Source organism: Procambarus clarkii, chromosome 64 (assembly GCF_040958095.1).
Source record: "Procambarus clarkii isolate CNS0578487 chromosome 64, FALCON_Pclarkii_2.0, whole genome shotgun sequence".
NCBI lineage: Eukaryota > Metazoa > Arthropoda > Malacostraca > Decapoda > Cambaridae > Procambarus > Procambarus clarkii.
In genome coordinates, this window is record NC_091213.1 from 4,919,139 (window position 1) to 4,935,867 (window position 16,729).

Genomic DNA, 16,729 nt, shown 5'->3' on the forward strand with positions numbered 1-16,729 from the left:
GCCAAATTGCACTTAACAGTTGAACCCTCCCAACTTCAGCTCTCCTCTTGTTGCTCAAATGATCTAAGAATATGTTCCATTCCCATGTCACAAGGATACATATTGGAAGACTGAGCATGGTACTTCAGCATATATGAAAGCACAATCATTTATCAAGCTACATAAAATACATTAGCATGAGCTACCAGCTTGCTGTACTATTTGTGGCGATGGCTGCCCTGTGTTCTCCATGTTGTCCCTGCTTTAATATAAAATGGATAACCCAGCATCTTAACATACAAGGACATCATCATTATCTCAAAAACAAAGCATCAAGTACACTGCCTGGGCCTTTAACAACATTATAATATGCTCATGCTGCTTGTTGGTTACCTTCAGCTCCTCCTTTGAGAATTTTGAATTTTCTCACAATAGTGGGGGATGCAATTACCAGAGTATAGTTACAGGATGAGAGCTGTGCTCGTATTGCCATGTTTTCAAAGTACTCATCATCATATGCTGCTTAGAAACAACAGGTCTTTTTGGCCTCCACCACTTTCTCACTTAGAATGGTAGACGAGTGTGACAAGTGCTCCAGAAGTTGCAAGTTGCTTCCAAAGTGAACTTTCTATTTTGGCGGCAGCTGTTTCTCCTTAGTTTGAACCTATTTCCTCATGTTCTTGAAGTTGCCATTTTCAAAAACTCGTCAATTCTGTCGATTCCTGTTACTATTTTGTATGTGATGATCACATTGCATCTTTCTTTTATCTTTTAGTTTTGGCATATTTAATGTCTCTAGGCTCTCTTCATAACTCTTTGTTTTTACAGTTCTGGAAGCCATTTTGTAACATGCCTTTGCATCATTTCCAGTTTAAGTGCTTCTTGATATATGGGCATCATACAACTGGTGCATATTCTAATTTCAGTCTCAAGTCAAATAATTTCTATAGTATTTCACCATCCAGGTAATTAAAAGCAATTCTGAAGTTAGAAAGTGCAGCATATGCTGCTCTTACAATGTTCTTTGTATTCCTCTGATGACATTCTACTATCCAGAACCACCCTTAGATCTCTAAGTTCTTTAAGTCTTTGTGCTTATAAGGAAGCCATTTTGTCTCTAACTTTATGGTAGCTTTCCTGGTGGTGGCGGACATTAATAAAATTCACTGACAATTTTATAATCGTGCTACTGCTCTGCCTCCTTAGTGGGGGGGCCAGGTTCTTGCTCATGGTCCTGATAGCCCTAAAAACTCCAACTGATGACACCTAGTATTTGGCATTATCAATTGTAGCTTAAGGGAGTCACTGGGGCTCACCCAGAAACTGGCATTTCATTACATCCAATGCTGGTTTTTCCATATATATATATCTGACAATACTCCTGTACACAAAGGTGATTAAAAAATCAACTGAAGGGTATGCTGAGCTCAGATGCTCCATCTTTCTGAACCCAAGGTGAATGTCCATCTGGGCCAACCACTTTGTTCCTACTGAGCTTCTTGAGCTTTTTCCACTTTACCTCAAGGCACCTATATACTCTCTCTATTCTCTGAAAGCTTTATTTTGCACAAACACATTTTGGAAAACTTTAGTGTTTCACACATTTCTTTATCATCCTCTCTGAACTTGTTACCACATTTTCAACCGCTTTAATTTTATCACTTACCTGTAACTTGCTTGTAATGAATTTATAAACTTGTCCTGTGAAGAAGAGTGGGTAAGAATAGCGAGAAACACACTACCATAAGTAATAGTAGAGGAAACATCAAGGTAGCAGACCTTCCACAAAGCCTCTTGGAAAGAAATAGTCGTGGTACTTCAAGGCAAGAAAAGCATGTCGGAATTTATAATGGACACGTGTACAACTAAACTACAAAAGGTAGGGACTTTTTACTTGTATTTTCGTGCTTCCTAGGTGCTAATTACAATACAAAAAGCAAAAATACTGTTTTTAGATAAATTTATTTTTGGTGCACCACGGGAATGTAATTTTAAAAGGTGCGCAGTGCAGGGGTTAATATTTTCATGGAAGTCTTTGAAGTCTATCTCCAGTTGTAACATGGTGCAGAAAAACAAGTGTCAATGCTGACACTCAACGGTATTTGTGGACACCCAAACTGGGGTTTCACTAATGCAGGACAAAGTAGCTAGTCAGGTGGCTGCCTCCTAAGAAGGGGCCACAACTACATGTGCCAGTCTAGGTGGGTTAAAAGTAACCTGGGAATCCACAGAGCCAACTAGTGCTTATGAATGTACACATCAGGGTGGGTATGTTCGTGATAAGATCAAAATACTTAGACCCTGTAGCAGGGCGAAACGAATCCTGGAACATGGCAGTGGTAGCAGGAAGCAAATGTCTGAATGTGGTGACAGTGTTAGGAACCCTAATGAAGAGGAGATAAATGGTGCAGTCACAATGGAAGATGGAGCACACCAGCAGATCAGGTAATCACCACTGGAGGCTTTTGGCTCAACCCAGCCAAAGAAGTGGGAGGGAAATGGAGAAAGTCAGTAGGAGTAGTCAGAGACGAAGCCGGGTATGGGCCCAACGTAGCCGGGTGTCATCTTTTGTTGACAATCACCAAAGTGCCAAAATATCCTCTGGAAGATGCATGAATATTACAGTCTGATATTAACAAGGTCTTACAATGGGTAACTGAAAATAACATTCAATGATGACAAATTTAAATTACTTAAATACATTTGGAGATCATAATAAAGCAAACATTGCAACAGTAAGAAATGTGATAGGACGAATAATGAGAACCTTCAATACAAGGGATGCCACACCAATGATCATATTCTTCAAAGCAATAGTGTTATTTCGTATGGAATATAGTCCAGTTCTCATGTCCCCATTCAAGGCAGACGAGATAGAGCTAGGAATTGTGCAGAGATCCTTCAATGCATGCAGTGAGTCATTTAAACTACTGGAACAAACTCAAAGCACTCAATCTCTACTCCTTGGAACAAGAACTAGAAGGACCTCGTAAAATACAGCTGAAAAGTAAGGTTCTAAACCTGATAAATTTCAAGCAAATTATTTCAGTTATAGTTTGCTCTACTCTAATTCTAATTTGTATAACTTGCCATAGGTAGTGAACAAATTAAGATGTACACACACTTGTTATACCTATTGTCTCCTTGCAGTTAACACCTAGCAACAGTACTACTTCCATAATAACTTAACCAGCCCTTTAACCCCTGCACTGCACACCTGATTTTGACAAAACCTTCAAAATGCAATTGTTAAGGAGATATTTTTGTTTTTATAAATGTTCAGGTAAAGTTAATGTCAAAATGTTTCCAAACTAAACTATTTTCATTTCAAAACACAAAAAGTAATGAAGACATTAAAAACATTAAAATATAGTCTAATTAAAAAAAACCCAGAACTCTCAAAACTACATTTGTTGGCCGGAGCAGTTGAGAAGTTAAGGCATGTGAAGCTGGTGATAACACTCCACCAAGCAGCACCTCTTCAAGACTGTCAACTTACCTCAAGGAATGCCATCCAGTAGGCATTGTAATAATGCAATACACACGTGTAAAATACTGCTGCTATTACAATATTAATTTATAAAATCTAAACTGATAGCATCTTGCTTGTCTAGTGTAGCAATCCAAAAATTTGTCATTATAAAGGTGGAATGTCCATTCTAATATTAACACAACTTTCAATTCAATTCTCTGAAAACTGCAAATTTTGCATGAATTTTACCCCTATGCAGATTAAAAAAAATATTGCTGCAACTATAGTTATAGTTATTACAAGACCAACAAGTTATAGTTATTACAACAAGGGAGCCGGTCGGCCGAGTGGACAGCACGCTGGACTTGTGATCCTGTGGTCCCGGGTTCGATCCCGGGCGCCGGTGAAAAACAATAGGCAGAGTTTCTTTCACCTTATGCCTCTGTTATCTAGCAGTAAAATAGGTACCTGGGTGTTAGTCAGCTGTCACAGGCTGCTTCCTGGGGGTGGAGGCCTGGTCGAGGACCGGGCCGCAGGGACACTAAAAGCCCCGAAATTATCTCAAAATAACTATAAATTTTACTTTTAAAAAGATACACAGCTCTGATGCTGCTAGAACCATCAATAAAATACAAGTGAAACTACATTCTTTCATCAGTTTTATTCACTTTAGGTCACAAATAATGCCCTAATAATTGTAAATACACCATTTATTTATAGCATACAGTATTTTCTTGTAATAACTATAAATGATTTTGTGACCCTACATTAATGTTCATGTATACTGTGTGTGCATCAATGTCAAAAATGATCACAACTTTGTTTTGCAAGATGATAGTGAAATTTTTTATATTTAATCCAAAATCCAAATACAGTACAGTACTTGAATCTAATAGCAGAATCATTGATAAACTTAAAATATTATTGTGACTATGTTACATCTTTACAAATTGTTCTAAATATTAAACATATCATAATTTAAATATTTTATAAATAACTCATCCTTATCACTACTACTTACAATATAAAAAAAGATATTCTATAAACAGAAGAATACTGACATTTCACAAAATAAAGCTATGAAAATAACATCAGAGTTCCGATGGATCGTGAAATATTCTACTGTCATCTGAGAACTGTGATGGGTTGATGAAGACTCCTTCCATTGTTTGCCACTTGGCTTGTACTCCTGGTCGTGATAAACCCACCACTTCATTTTGTCCATTGATTGGGCGACCATACTGCTGTCCTGTTACACCAAGGTACCTGTTCAAAAAAAAAAGTACAGTAATGCACCGAGTGTAATGAAAATCCACTTTTTGGGGGGCTGGCTCCTCCAGTAGCCTCCCCCCCCTCTACTTATGGCTTCTTCAGTTTATCTCTAGATGATTTCGGGGCTTTAGTGTTCCCGCGGCCTGGTCCTCGACCAGGCCTCCACCCCCAGGAAGCAGCCCGTGACAGCTGACTAACACCCAGGTACCTATTTTACTGCTAGGTAACAGGGGCATAGGGTGAAAGAAACTCTGCCCATTGTTTCTCGTCGGCGCATGCCAGAAGTTCGAAACCCTTCCCTGCCAGTTGGCCTTGGTGAAAAAAAAAAACTTACTAAATATGTAGGGTACAGGACCCTGGGAGAAAAAAGAGAGAATAAAAAGGATTCCCTGGAAATTTGATAAAATCATAACATGCCAAGCCCAAGAAAGCAACATAACTGGAAATTCAAGAATGCAAGAGCCCTAAGTCACCATGTAAGGTGGCATAAGGAAAACGAGAGCCGGCTGCAAACCAAAAGTGTGCCCTAACCCTTAAATGGCGCATGGCTATATACCATTTGACACCCACAGGTGCATATAAAAAAAAAAAAAAAAAAAAAAAAAATCTCTTTTTCTTCCTAACCTGTTAATTTGTGTTCACTGATCATGGGAAAAATAATAAAAAAATTGTAAGTAGCATATATTGCCCGCTATAGGGTGGGGAGGTCTGGAAAAAAAACAGGCGAAGCAGTCCGCCACTGGCTGGCTGTCCCTCCCTCCCTCACCTCACCTGACTTGCCACCATTCTCCTCCCACCATACTGTTTTTGCTTTTATATACAGATGTTATATATAAGTATTTACATGTTTTGTTCACCATAACTGTACATCTAAGCTTGTATGGCGAGTAAAGGCACAAAGACGTAGCTACTCACACAGTCAGCTGGTGGCTGCCGCCCTCAAGGCCAGGCGCACTAATATTTCTCCTCCAACAATATTGTTTGTGGTGTTATTATGCTATATATACACACACATTATATATTAGTATCTACCTGTTTTATTCATCATACTTGTACAAGTAAACTGGTATGGTGCCCAAAGACCATCGTGGTCACCAGTAAACAACATAAGTTGTGCAGACGACGCACCGCCCTCACCAAAATGGCGGCTCCCAACCTACTCCTCTTGCTGTTTATACCCTCTATACACACGGTATATATAAGTATCTACATTTGTGTTCACCATAGTGAACCACTAAGCTGGCATGGTGAGTGCAGTCAATAAAAGGTGGCCACACACAGTCAGAAGACAATGCCACTACCCTCCCTCCCACAGCATTACTACTCCCTCCATTGTGAAATTGTTTCACTACCCATTGTTTTTGTGCCACAGATAATGAATAAAATATCACAATTTACAAGTGGCCATAGCTTGCAGAGCCTCCAGTGGTACCGTATACCCACTCCCACCACATCTCGTGCTAACATCAATATTGATCAACCCCATGTCTCACTGTGTGTCAATTCATGTTATTTTTTAGTAAATACAGTACAGTATAGTAATACTGTGCTGAAAGTGTTTGTGATATTGTTCTGAAGTCAATAATGGAGCAGAAATGGCCTAGATGTCAAGGAAAAATGACCAAGTGAGAGAATGAGTGTAAGGGAACACTTTGCTTCTCACAAGCAATGCTCTCCTCACCAGAAAACTTTATCCGTGTAAAACAAGTGCAATGCTAGAAGACTACTACAATGCTTAACTATGTATGTAGAAAGCAGTGAATGTGAAGCTGAATTACTCACCTATAATATTACAGCACACACATCATACTTGAGAGCGTAATATTATATATAAAAAAATTAAAACTACTAAATGCTTAAGATTAAGAGCAATGGAAATGTTTGTTCGGAATGGTTTATCCAAATTGGATTAAAACAGTTTCATCATATATATTATTCAAAATAAATGCTGGCCATAAAGTATAAACAAATGATGGTAGAGAACACTTCAGCAGAAGTGAGTGGGATACATACACGTCGGTGTCCACATGTCTAAGCATGATGTTTTGGTGGCGGCCCCATTCTTCACCGTCACAGATGACTACCCACTCATCCCCAGAATCACCATCTCCTTCTTCCCCAAATGCAGAAATCTCCTGCTTATCCGAGAGTGGTGATGAAAAATGATGAGAATGGAGGTTCCTCCTTGTTGTCAAATGCTGCAGCCGAATTGTTTGCCCACAAGCAACTGGTTCTCTTCATAAAAAACAAAAAAACAAAATTTAGTATCTTATACTTCAATTGCTTTTACAATTACAATTAATTTACTTTGCCAAGCCAAGTGAAAACAACTGAGAAAGCATCAACAGAAGTGCTATACTACATACAAAATTAATACTGCTGCCTTGTATTTTTTACAGAATTAGATTTGTAATAAATTCATATTTGTTTGCCTATTCAGTATTTATTAACAGGGTATTTACCAAAACAATGGAAGGTAATAATAAATTATGGGATAATAATAATGCTCATACAAGACTGACAAGGCAGGATAACAATGTGCTTAAAAAAAAACTGAAGCACACCACCAAGTAGCTGCAAATAGCTAGTAGTGCAATAAGATAGGTAACCAAAACAATTTGGAAGAAACCACATAAGACAAACTCCACAGGAATGAGGGACACAGGCCACTGGGTGCACCACGGGAAATCGTCTGACCGAAGCCAACCCCAACCTTGAATATTTGGCGAGAGAGGGAATCGACAGCCAAGTGTGCCCTTATCTTACATGTACGGCCCTTAACACTCAAAGGAGCAGGGGCCATCATGTTAAGGTGGTGGCTAGCAAGTACCAGCACAGTCAAATTATTATTTTTTCCCAGCCACAGGCCTTGTATAGGAGAACAACATGTACATGTACTGCCAGAAAGTGAGATGCCTCAAGAAAAGGTAACTCATAGAGAAGAATGTCAGCAGTCCCTCAGAGCAGGGATCTTGGATAGGACATAGGAAAATGCAAGATGACCCCAGGGAAGACAAACCTGGCCACAGCCAGAACAAAATGGAATGCTAGGGGGCACATGTCATGTGGGCAGCATAAATACAAAAATGAAGCTTTTAAATGAAACAGAACAATGGCCTTTGGTGGAACTAATGTTAAAAGTGAACACCACAGCATTAGGAGAGGCTAATGATGTGGGGCCAGTGTCACCATAAGAAAGAGTAAGGTGGGAGGGAGGGAATTATTAGGGAAAAGCGCCAAACCATTACGACTATATAGCACTTGGAAGGGATCAGGATAAGGATTTGGGATGGGACAGGAGGGGAATGAATGGTGCCCAACAACTTGGACGGTCGGGGATTAAACACCGACTTGCATGAAGCGAGACCGTCGCTCTACCGTCCAGCCTAAGTGGTTGGACGGTAAAAAAGGTAAAAACCACCACCACCAAGGTAAAAATCCTACAGAACACCTTGGAAACCTGAAAGTAGCAGAAACAGGAAACCACAAACGTTTCCAGAAGCAAGAACAGTAAATCTGGGATTCTGACACCTGAGAATGACTCAACTGGCCAGACAATAGGGAACCAGTGTGGAAAAAAAATAAAACATCCTGAAATCTGGAAGCCTTAGAGGTTGGGTCAGAACTGGGTGGAGAAGAAATAGTTACCCTATACCAGAAGAGACAAGCTTACATCACAAAGGCACTCGCCTGCTAAACAAGCCCCAAGGAATGTGACAAGAGTGGCTGATCAGACAAAAAGCTGAACAGGACGAGGAAGACATCATAACCTAGCGAGAAGAGAATAGCACATAGCAAGTGTCTGCCAAAGGAGCCACCCACTTTGGGTTCCAAGTCAACTGGTGAAAATTTTGGTTATCTCCGACCCAGTTGTTGACATGGATGAGGCAGGTGTGGGACATCAGGTTGGACTCTCACTCTGAGTAGACACTGATGCATCAATTCAACACATTCTCACTATATTACACAACAATTTTGTTAAGGGAAGAATCTGAAAGAATTGAAGGCATCGCTAGGGTACTGGGAATAACTAATTTATATTGGACTGTAGACCTAAATCTCAGCTTATTAATTTATAAATCCATTATCTGATATAAAGAATGTGAAATACAAAAAGAGCAAAAATGAAAATCTCCATGATAGGATAAAGTACAGTACTACTTAGGTTAGGTGCATAATGTTTTGAGTAGATGCCCTTTTGTTTTATAAGCATTGTAAACAGTAAGTCATGTAACCTATACTCAGTGACGTCATTGTTTGTGGTTGTTGTTATAAAACGCGATGTGGAGTTCACGTTTGTTTCTCGTCCTGCCGAATTATAACACTCCAATAAACTAAACTAACCCTCTTTTGCAAGCTTGCTTTATTGTTCCCTTTATGAGCCAGTTGGAGTTGTGATCTTCTTGCTGCGGTGCTCCTGTCACAGATTGCTGCCCTGAACCTGATCCGTACTTAACATCATGAGAATGCAGTCGCACCTTCAATGATACAAAAATAAAATTTATTTACATGGTAATGTTTTATATATACACAAGTTAAAATGTCATTTCTTATCCAATTTAAACAAATATACAAATTTATATATATACAGTACACACGTACACACACATATATGGAGCACTACTTGGCAAATGGAATTTAATGTGAATAAATGCCATGTTATGGAATGTGGAACTGGAGAACATGGACCCCACACAACCTATAAATTATGCGAGAAATCTTTAAAGAATTCTGACAAAGAAAGAGATCTACGGGTGGTTCTAGATAGAAAACTGTCACCTGAGGACCACATTAAGAACATTGTGCGAGGAGCTTATGCTACACTTTCTATCTTCAGAAATGCTTTTAAATACTGTACATGGATGGAGAAATACTAAAGAAACTGTTCACGACTTTCGTTAGACCAAAGCTGGAATATGCAGCAATTATATGGGGCCCATTTCTTAAGAAGCACATCAACAAACTGGAAAGGGTGCAAAGACATGCCACTAAGTGGCTCCCAGAACTGAAGGACAAGAGCTACGAGGAGAGTTTAGAGGCATTAAATATGCAAAAATACTAGAAGATAGAAGAAAAAGAGGCGATATGATCACTACGCACAAAATAGTAACAGGAATCGATAAAATTGACAGGGAAGAATTCCCGAGACCCAGAACTTCAAGAACAAGAGGTCATAGATTTAAACCAATGAAACAAAGCTGCCAGAGAAATACAAGAAAATTCACTTTTGTAAACAGAGTAGACGGTTGGAACAAGTTAGGTGAGAAGGTGGTAGAGGCCAAAACTGTCAGTAATTTCAAAGCGTTACATGACAAAGAGCACTGGGAAGACGGGACACCACGAGTGTAGCTCTCATCCTGTAACTACACTCGAGTAATTACACTTAGGTACTGTAATTACATTGGTAATTCTTAAATTTTAAATCTTCTTAAAATCTTAAATCTCTCTGATACAGTCGTCTTGTGGTTCATGCAAGTTTCTGTTACAATTGGGGCTCGTGTTCTCATATAAGGCTCTCTCATGTGCGCCAATGAAAACGAACTCCTGGTCTGTGGCTACCGAGTTGCTGTTGGGTCACTGGACAGAAATAGCTGTGGCTACCAATGACTTAACAGTCCGGTAGCCATTTAGTCAGAGTACTGGACTTGTCAATGTGTTCATTACCCCTGTCAGTCTAAGGTTTAAAGTTTGAACCTTTCATGAGAGGAGTGCACTGATATATATTATATATTCTCTATATAATATATAATTACATATTCTCTGGCAATTTTCCTGTTCATAATACTATGCCTATTCTTAAATCTTTCCAATCATTCTTCACTAGTGTGAAAATCTGGACTGTTCATCTTTGAACATCAATCACATCATCGTGGATGGATTGGTGGCTGACTGGCGGGCAGGTTTTGGCAGATGGCCGGGTAGGTTTGGGCAGGCAGATGGACGGCTATTTGGGCGGGCGGTGTGGGTGGGCTTGAGTAGGGGGATGGAAGACTACTTGAGCGGTGTGGTGGGTTTGGGCAGGCAGACGGGCAGCTATTCGGGTTGGCTTTTGTGCAGGCGAATGGGTGGCTATTCGGGCGAGCAGGTATTCTCTGGGTGGATTTGGACAGGCAGATGGGCAGGTATTTGGGTGGATGGGTGGCTATTCGGGCGAGTCCACCCGCGATCCAGTTTTAAAAGCTAGAGCTACAGTACTAACATAGATAATTTCTCAAATAGCAGATGTCTATCATATTACAGTATATATTTTTTATATTTAGTTTAGAAATATAATTAGGATAATAAGAATCTATTAAAACACCTGTTTTAGAAAAGATTTATTAATCTGAAACTTTCAAAGTCATGGGTCACTGAACTATGACAACACAGCGAAGGAAAGCCAAGTGAGGCCTCTTCCCCCCCCCACAAGTAACTCATGTGCTTGACTTAAATCCACCAAGCCCTGGCAGCTGAGGCCACCACATCGGGCCTTTGGGACCTAATCGTTGCCAACCAAGAGCCAGAACCATAAATAATAAAAAAGCATAAGCACAACCAAACAAGCAACTGATTGTGTATTTTTTCTTATGTTTGTGGCTGATCCCTGATCCCTTGCATCACTGAGCAAAGTTGATGCTGGTCCTGGCTCTCTCTAGAGGCCTGGTGTGTTGGATAAGGCTTGGTGGATCTAGAGTTAAGCTTGTAGTTTTTTGTGGGTCAAGTAGGAAAAGGACTTTGCATTACTGTACATTCAATAGTTGATTTTGTTGTGAAAAAGACAACTTCATAATTTTCATAGCTTGTACTGTAATTCCATTTTAAAATGCACTGAACTATTAATCCTTAAAGCAGCATATTCTGTGGTTAATCAACAACTTCCATTATTTCCACTGGTAAACTGAGGCGCAGTCGCCGTACCACCACGCGCTAGGTCGGCCATGTGTGTATCAACAAACTTTGTTTCCCCGAGTTAAAGTTTGTAGCCCAATTCGGATATTATGAAGAAATTGGGCTCGTAACCCGAAAAATTCATAAAGATGGGCATTCGTAGGCCAAGGTGTCACTGTACACACATCCACAATTTGCAGTTGCATTCCACGAGAGCTTGCAGTTTGTATACCCAACTTAGAAAAAGGGTAGCTAGCACTTTACTTACTGAATGTGGTGACCAACCAATATTTCATACATGATACATACATACATACATACTATCTTAATGGAATGCATGCCTAATGATAGGAAGCATACATTCCTATCATTAAGAAGTGATGTGTGGAGGCTGACTCCATACACAGTTTTAAGTAGATATGATAGAGCCAATAGGCTCAGGAACCTGTACACCTGTTGATTGATGGTCGAGAGGTGGGGACCAAGAGCCAGAGCTCAACCCCCGCAAGCACAATTAGGTGAGTACAATTAGGCGAGTACATACATACTGTATAATACTACCAAAATTGATTAATGATGCCTCAATATAATTAGTCAATTAGGCAGCAATTTGTAATTATATACTAATACAGTAATTCATCTTACCCAGCCAGCAAATTTGAAATCATGCTATAAACTATTTGCTATACTGTACCATTATATAAAGCAGTAATTTCTTGACAGACAAAACTCCATGCTAATTCTTAACTCCAATTTCTCTCCTTTAATGCTACTGTACACTGCATGTATGTTACATATTCTTCACATAACATCAATCATCATGTACATACTAGTTGATTATCATCATGGGATCAGGATATTTGCCAGGGAAATCTGAAGATAGGCAGTGAAGAAAGGAAACCGTTTACCCAATAGAAGAAAATAATCGATTCACCTCCAATATTTAGACAAAAAGAAGCGATGAGATTCACCGTGACAAAATATTTGTAAGCTTTACAATCAAATTAGAAGTGTTTTTGAGGTGACAGTCCAAGTCAAGTAGTGTATTTCTCGTGGTCAAGCTACCACTATAGACAAAACCTTGTCAAGATAATTAAATTAAAATGCCGTCATGAATTATATTTTACCTACCTTATAATAAGCATTGTAACAGTTTCACAACTGATCCGCATGTAACATGTTGAGTCCCACGCCCTGAAATATATGTACAGTACATGCTAATACTTTAAATTACTTAGGTGTTGCTTAAATTTAGGATAAATAGTTAAAGTAGAGAATGAGGTAATGATAAAGAATTAATAAAAAATATTCCAACTTACTGTATATCAAAAAGTATTCAATATTTGGATGAAGAGTCTATCATACAGTATACATTATAGTCAATAATAAGCAGTCAATATTTTTATAAAGCTTAAAACCTGGCTTTCACTCTGCCGGGGTGTTCAATGCAGGTCGGCGTTTAATCCCCAACTGTCCAAGTGGTTGGGCACCATTCCTTCCCCCCGTCCCGTCCCATCCCAAATCCTTATCCTGATCCCTTTCAAGTGCTATATAATTGTAGTGGCTTGGCGCTTTTCCCTGATAGTGCAATTCAATTCTATCGGGGTTGTTCCAGTGTGCGGTGTGAGTGGCTGGTTTCCTGCCCTGCCGGGGTTATTTGGGTGTCGCCAGGTGGTCAGACCCACTAGGTGATTTTAGTTTTGCCATCTGGTTATCTTTGTTTACCGGATAGTGTCATTTTGTTTTCTTACCAGGAATTCAGCTTGACAAGGATTACATGTCTATTTACGTCGTCACCCTTAATCTCAACAACATATACAATACAGTACAATAATTTGCACAAGTCTAAATTTTATGTATTAAAATTTAAAGAAAAATTTGTACCAGTTATTTAAAACATCAAACTTAATGCAATGATACTTTCTGAAAGAAGCCTTCAATGGTTTGTGTCATCTAAAGAAACCACTTCAAAAGAGCTGCTAGTAGCAATCAGGCCACTAATGATTTTTGTAGGCCTACCAAGGGAACAAGACCAGAACCTGGCTTTCACAGAGGCAAGGGAAATATGGGGATAAAAAAAATCTACTACTACTGTTAAATGCAGAGAAAGTAAAAGCATAGCTAAACAAACCAACGTTCATAAAGAAAAGAAACAAGAGAAAATATAAAAACATTGCAACCTATAGTTGGTCACAGGTAACCTTCCTTGCTCCACCTCTCCCAGATCACCACCATGTGTCCCTCAGGTCAGAAGTGAAGTGAATTATGGAAGGAGAAAGCGCCAAGCCATTACAATTATATAGCACTGGGAAGGGGTCAGGATAAGGATTTTGGGATGGGACAGGGGGGTAAAGGAATGGTGCCCAACGACTGTGACGGTCGGGGATTAAACGCCGACCTTTTTAATTACACCAGGTGGGCACATTAGATGATTATTCGTGACTCCTGCTAGCAAACTGAGAGCTTCCCTTCCCATAGTTCATTGGTAAGCCTTGCCCTACTAATTTTCCCTGAAACACAACCCACCAACTGGTTAACAGGTACCCAATTACTACTGAATGAGCAGGGGTGAACAGCTAAGGATCGGCACCAAGACAATCCTCCCTAGGCAGGACTTGAACGAAGACAAAATTGCTTTCAAGGCACGGAGTGTGTGTATTACCACTATGCCACAAACGAATTCTAACTCGTCAATCACTAATGCATTTTAGATTCAAACCCCAAACCCTGCAGAGAATATACAGTAATAAAATGCCTTTTTGGTGGACTCTGACACCTCAAGCAAAATCACTCACAAAGAAGCAATCAGAATTTTAATATTTTTCACTGTCTATTCCATATTTTACACTCATTTGGAAACAATTTTTTCTTAATATTACCATCATTGCACTTTCTAAGGTTAAAACTGTTCTGTAACTTTCCTGAATAGTTGCATTGGAGGTTTGTACTTGCCTAGTTGTGCTTGTGGGGGTTGAGCTCTGGCTCTTTGGGCCTGCCTGTCAACTGTAATTTTTTTTTCTTTCACACACACACAGGAAGCAACCCGTAGCAGCTGTAACTCCCAGGTACCCATTTACTGCTAGGTGAACAGGACCATCAGGGTGAAAGAAATTCTGCCCATTTGTTTCCACCTGCGCTGGGGAGCGATCCCCGAACCCTAGGACTACGAATTTTGTACTTATAACTAGGGGTGTTCTATACCTTCTCATCTGTTAAGTTTATGAATTTTATATGCCTATTTTTTTTTTTTGTAATTCACTCTACATAACTGTTCCTCCATTCACCCTATTTACTTGCTCACTTCTATATCTTATATTTTGGAACCATTTAAGCTCTCATTTTGAGTGAATGCCCCACAATTAGCATGCCATTTATGAACAATGTTTCTGTGATTTTAGCTTTGAATGCTGGCATATTAAAAAAAGCCATATAATATCTAGTGTATACTATTTCTGGGAGATTATTTTGTCTATTACATCTCTATCCCAATGGACGTGGCTTAAATTTGGAACCAATTCATCTAGCACTGGTAATTACATGGGTGTTGGGAAGCATTCGATACAGTACTGGGGATTTTGGTGTTCGGTTACGTAAAATTGAAAGCAAGGTTAAGCAAGGCTAGATGTGATTAGGTAGGGATAGGTTCGATAGGTTTTTTATTAAGGTTTAAAAGTCAGCTGACAGTATGTGCTCCAGTTAAGACATTTAAATGACCTACCACCAAATACAGCATCATGTTCATTATTTTGGTAGCATGTCAGCTTATAAGCACACGCACACAGTCCACATAGTTACTGTATGTCATCCTGTAACCAAATACCATAACGCCCCTTACACCTGCCTCCAAACAGCTTCCCGGCATGCTGGCATATCGTGCTATCTCATACCCCACAATTCCATTCCACAGGCGATAAAAACAATTGGACAATAAAACATACCGTAAGCATACGCGAAGAGCGTGAATACACAGATAATCCCGTTAAGTTTCATTCCGCTCAATACAGTCCTGTATATTCTTGCCTTCCTGGCAGTTCCAGCGTGTTGGCGCGAGACTTGCTGACAACACAACCAACGTCAACACACGTCCGTCTTGCTCATTGGTGGAGAGTTAGGCACCGTCACCAGCGTACCGCTCGCTCATTGGTGGAGGGTCAGGCATCGTTGCAAGGGCCGCTTACCGTACACACCAGCAAGTTGTTGTACCGGAAATTCAATGGTCATGCTTATTTATTTATTAATTTATTTATTTATATACAAGAAAATAAGTACATTGGTGATTATGTGATACATTCTTGTAAGGCCATTAACACGCAAAGCGTTTTATTGCCTACATTTAAGCAGCTTATAACTGAGGCCAATTATATCGAGAACTCCAGTAACAATTTAATTTACCTGAGACAAATTTAAATTCACACTAGTCCTTCCCCTCAATCACTACCACCCATTTTTCTTACTTATTATTAATACTATTAATTAAATTAAACTAAAATTATTACTATTAATTTTATACATGGCTGCTTATCAGCCGACAAAATGATTTATTATTATTTGGTTAAGATTTCCTGTATAGTACCTCGATCATTTGGAATAATCCATAATAAATATATTTCACTGAGTCAGGGGTCAAGCAGCCAGCGAATATATACATGAGAACAGAAGATGCTTTTTCACCCACAGGGTTATTAACCCATGGAACTGCCTACCCGCCGAAGCCGTAAATGTCAAGACCGTACAGCTGGAAAAGATTATAAAGGCAAATGGAGGAGAGGGACCTTCGACAAGCCGCCGGCTTCATGTCCTCGTCGAAGCCACTAGTGTCAGTGGGACTTACATCGAGGTCCCCCCTCCCGAGGGGACCTTCGACAAGCCGCCGGCTTCATGTCCTCGTCGAAGCCACTAGTGTCAGTGGGACTTACATCGAGGTCCCCCCCTCCCGAGGGGTCCTATTGACCCTCCCCAGGATGCAATCCCACAACAAACTAATTTTCCAGCCCGTCCGACGTCCGACTATCACCTGAATATACCTACTTACTGCTAGGTAAATAGAGGCATTAGGTAATGGGACCCACCTACGAATTTCTGTTCCGACCGGGACTCGAACCTGAAATTCCTAATTATGAGTCAAGAATGAACCCGACT

General features: G+C 39.8%; 1 pseudogene; it reads right to left on the reverse strand.

The window, feature by feature from the left end:
* Positions 1-4,097: 4,097 nt before the first annotated feature.
* LOC138354702 (stromal cell-derived factor 2-like) lies at positions 4,098-16,393 on the reverse strand (annotated as a pseudogene).
* Positions 16,394-16,729: the final 336 nt, after the last annotated feature.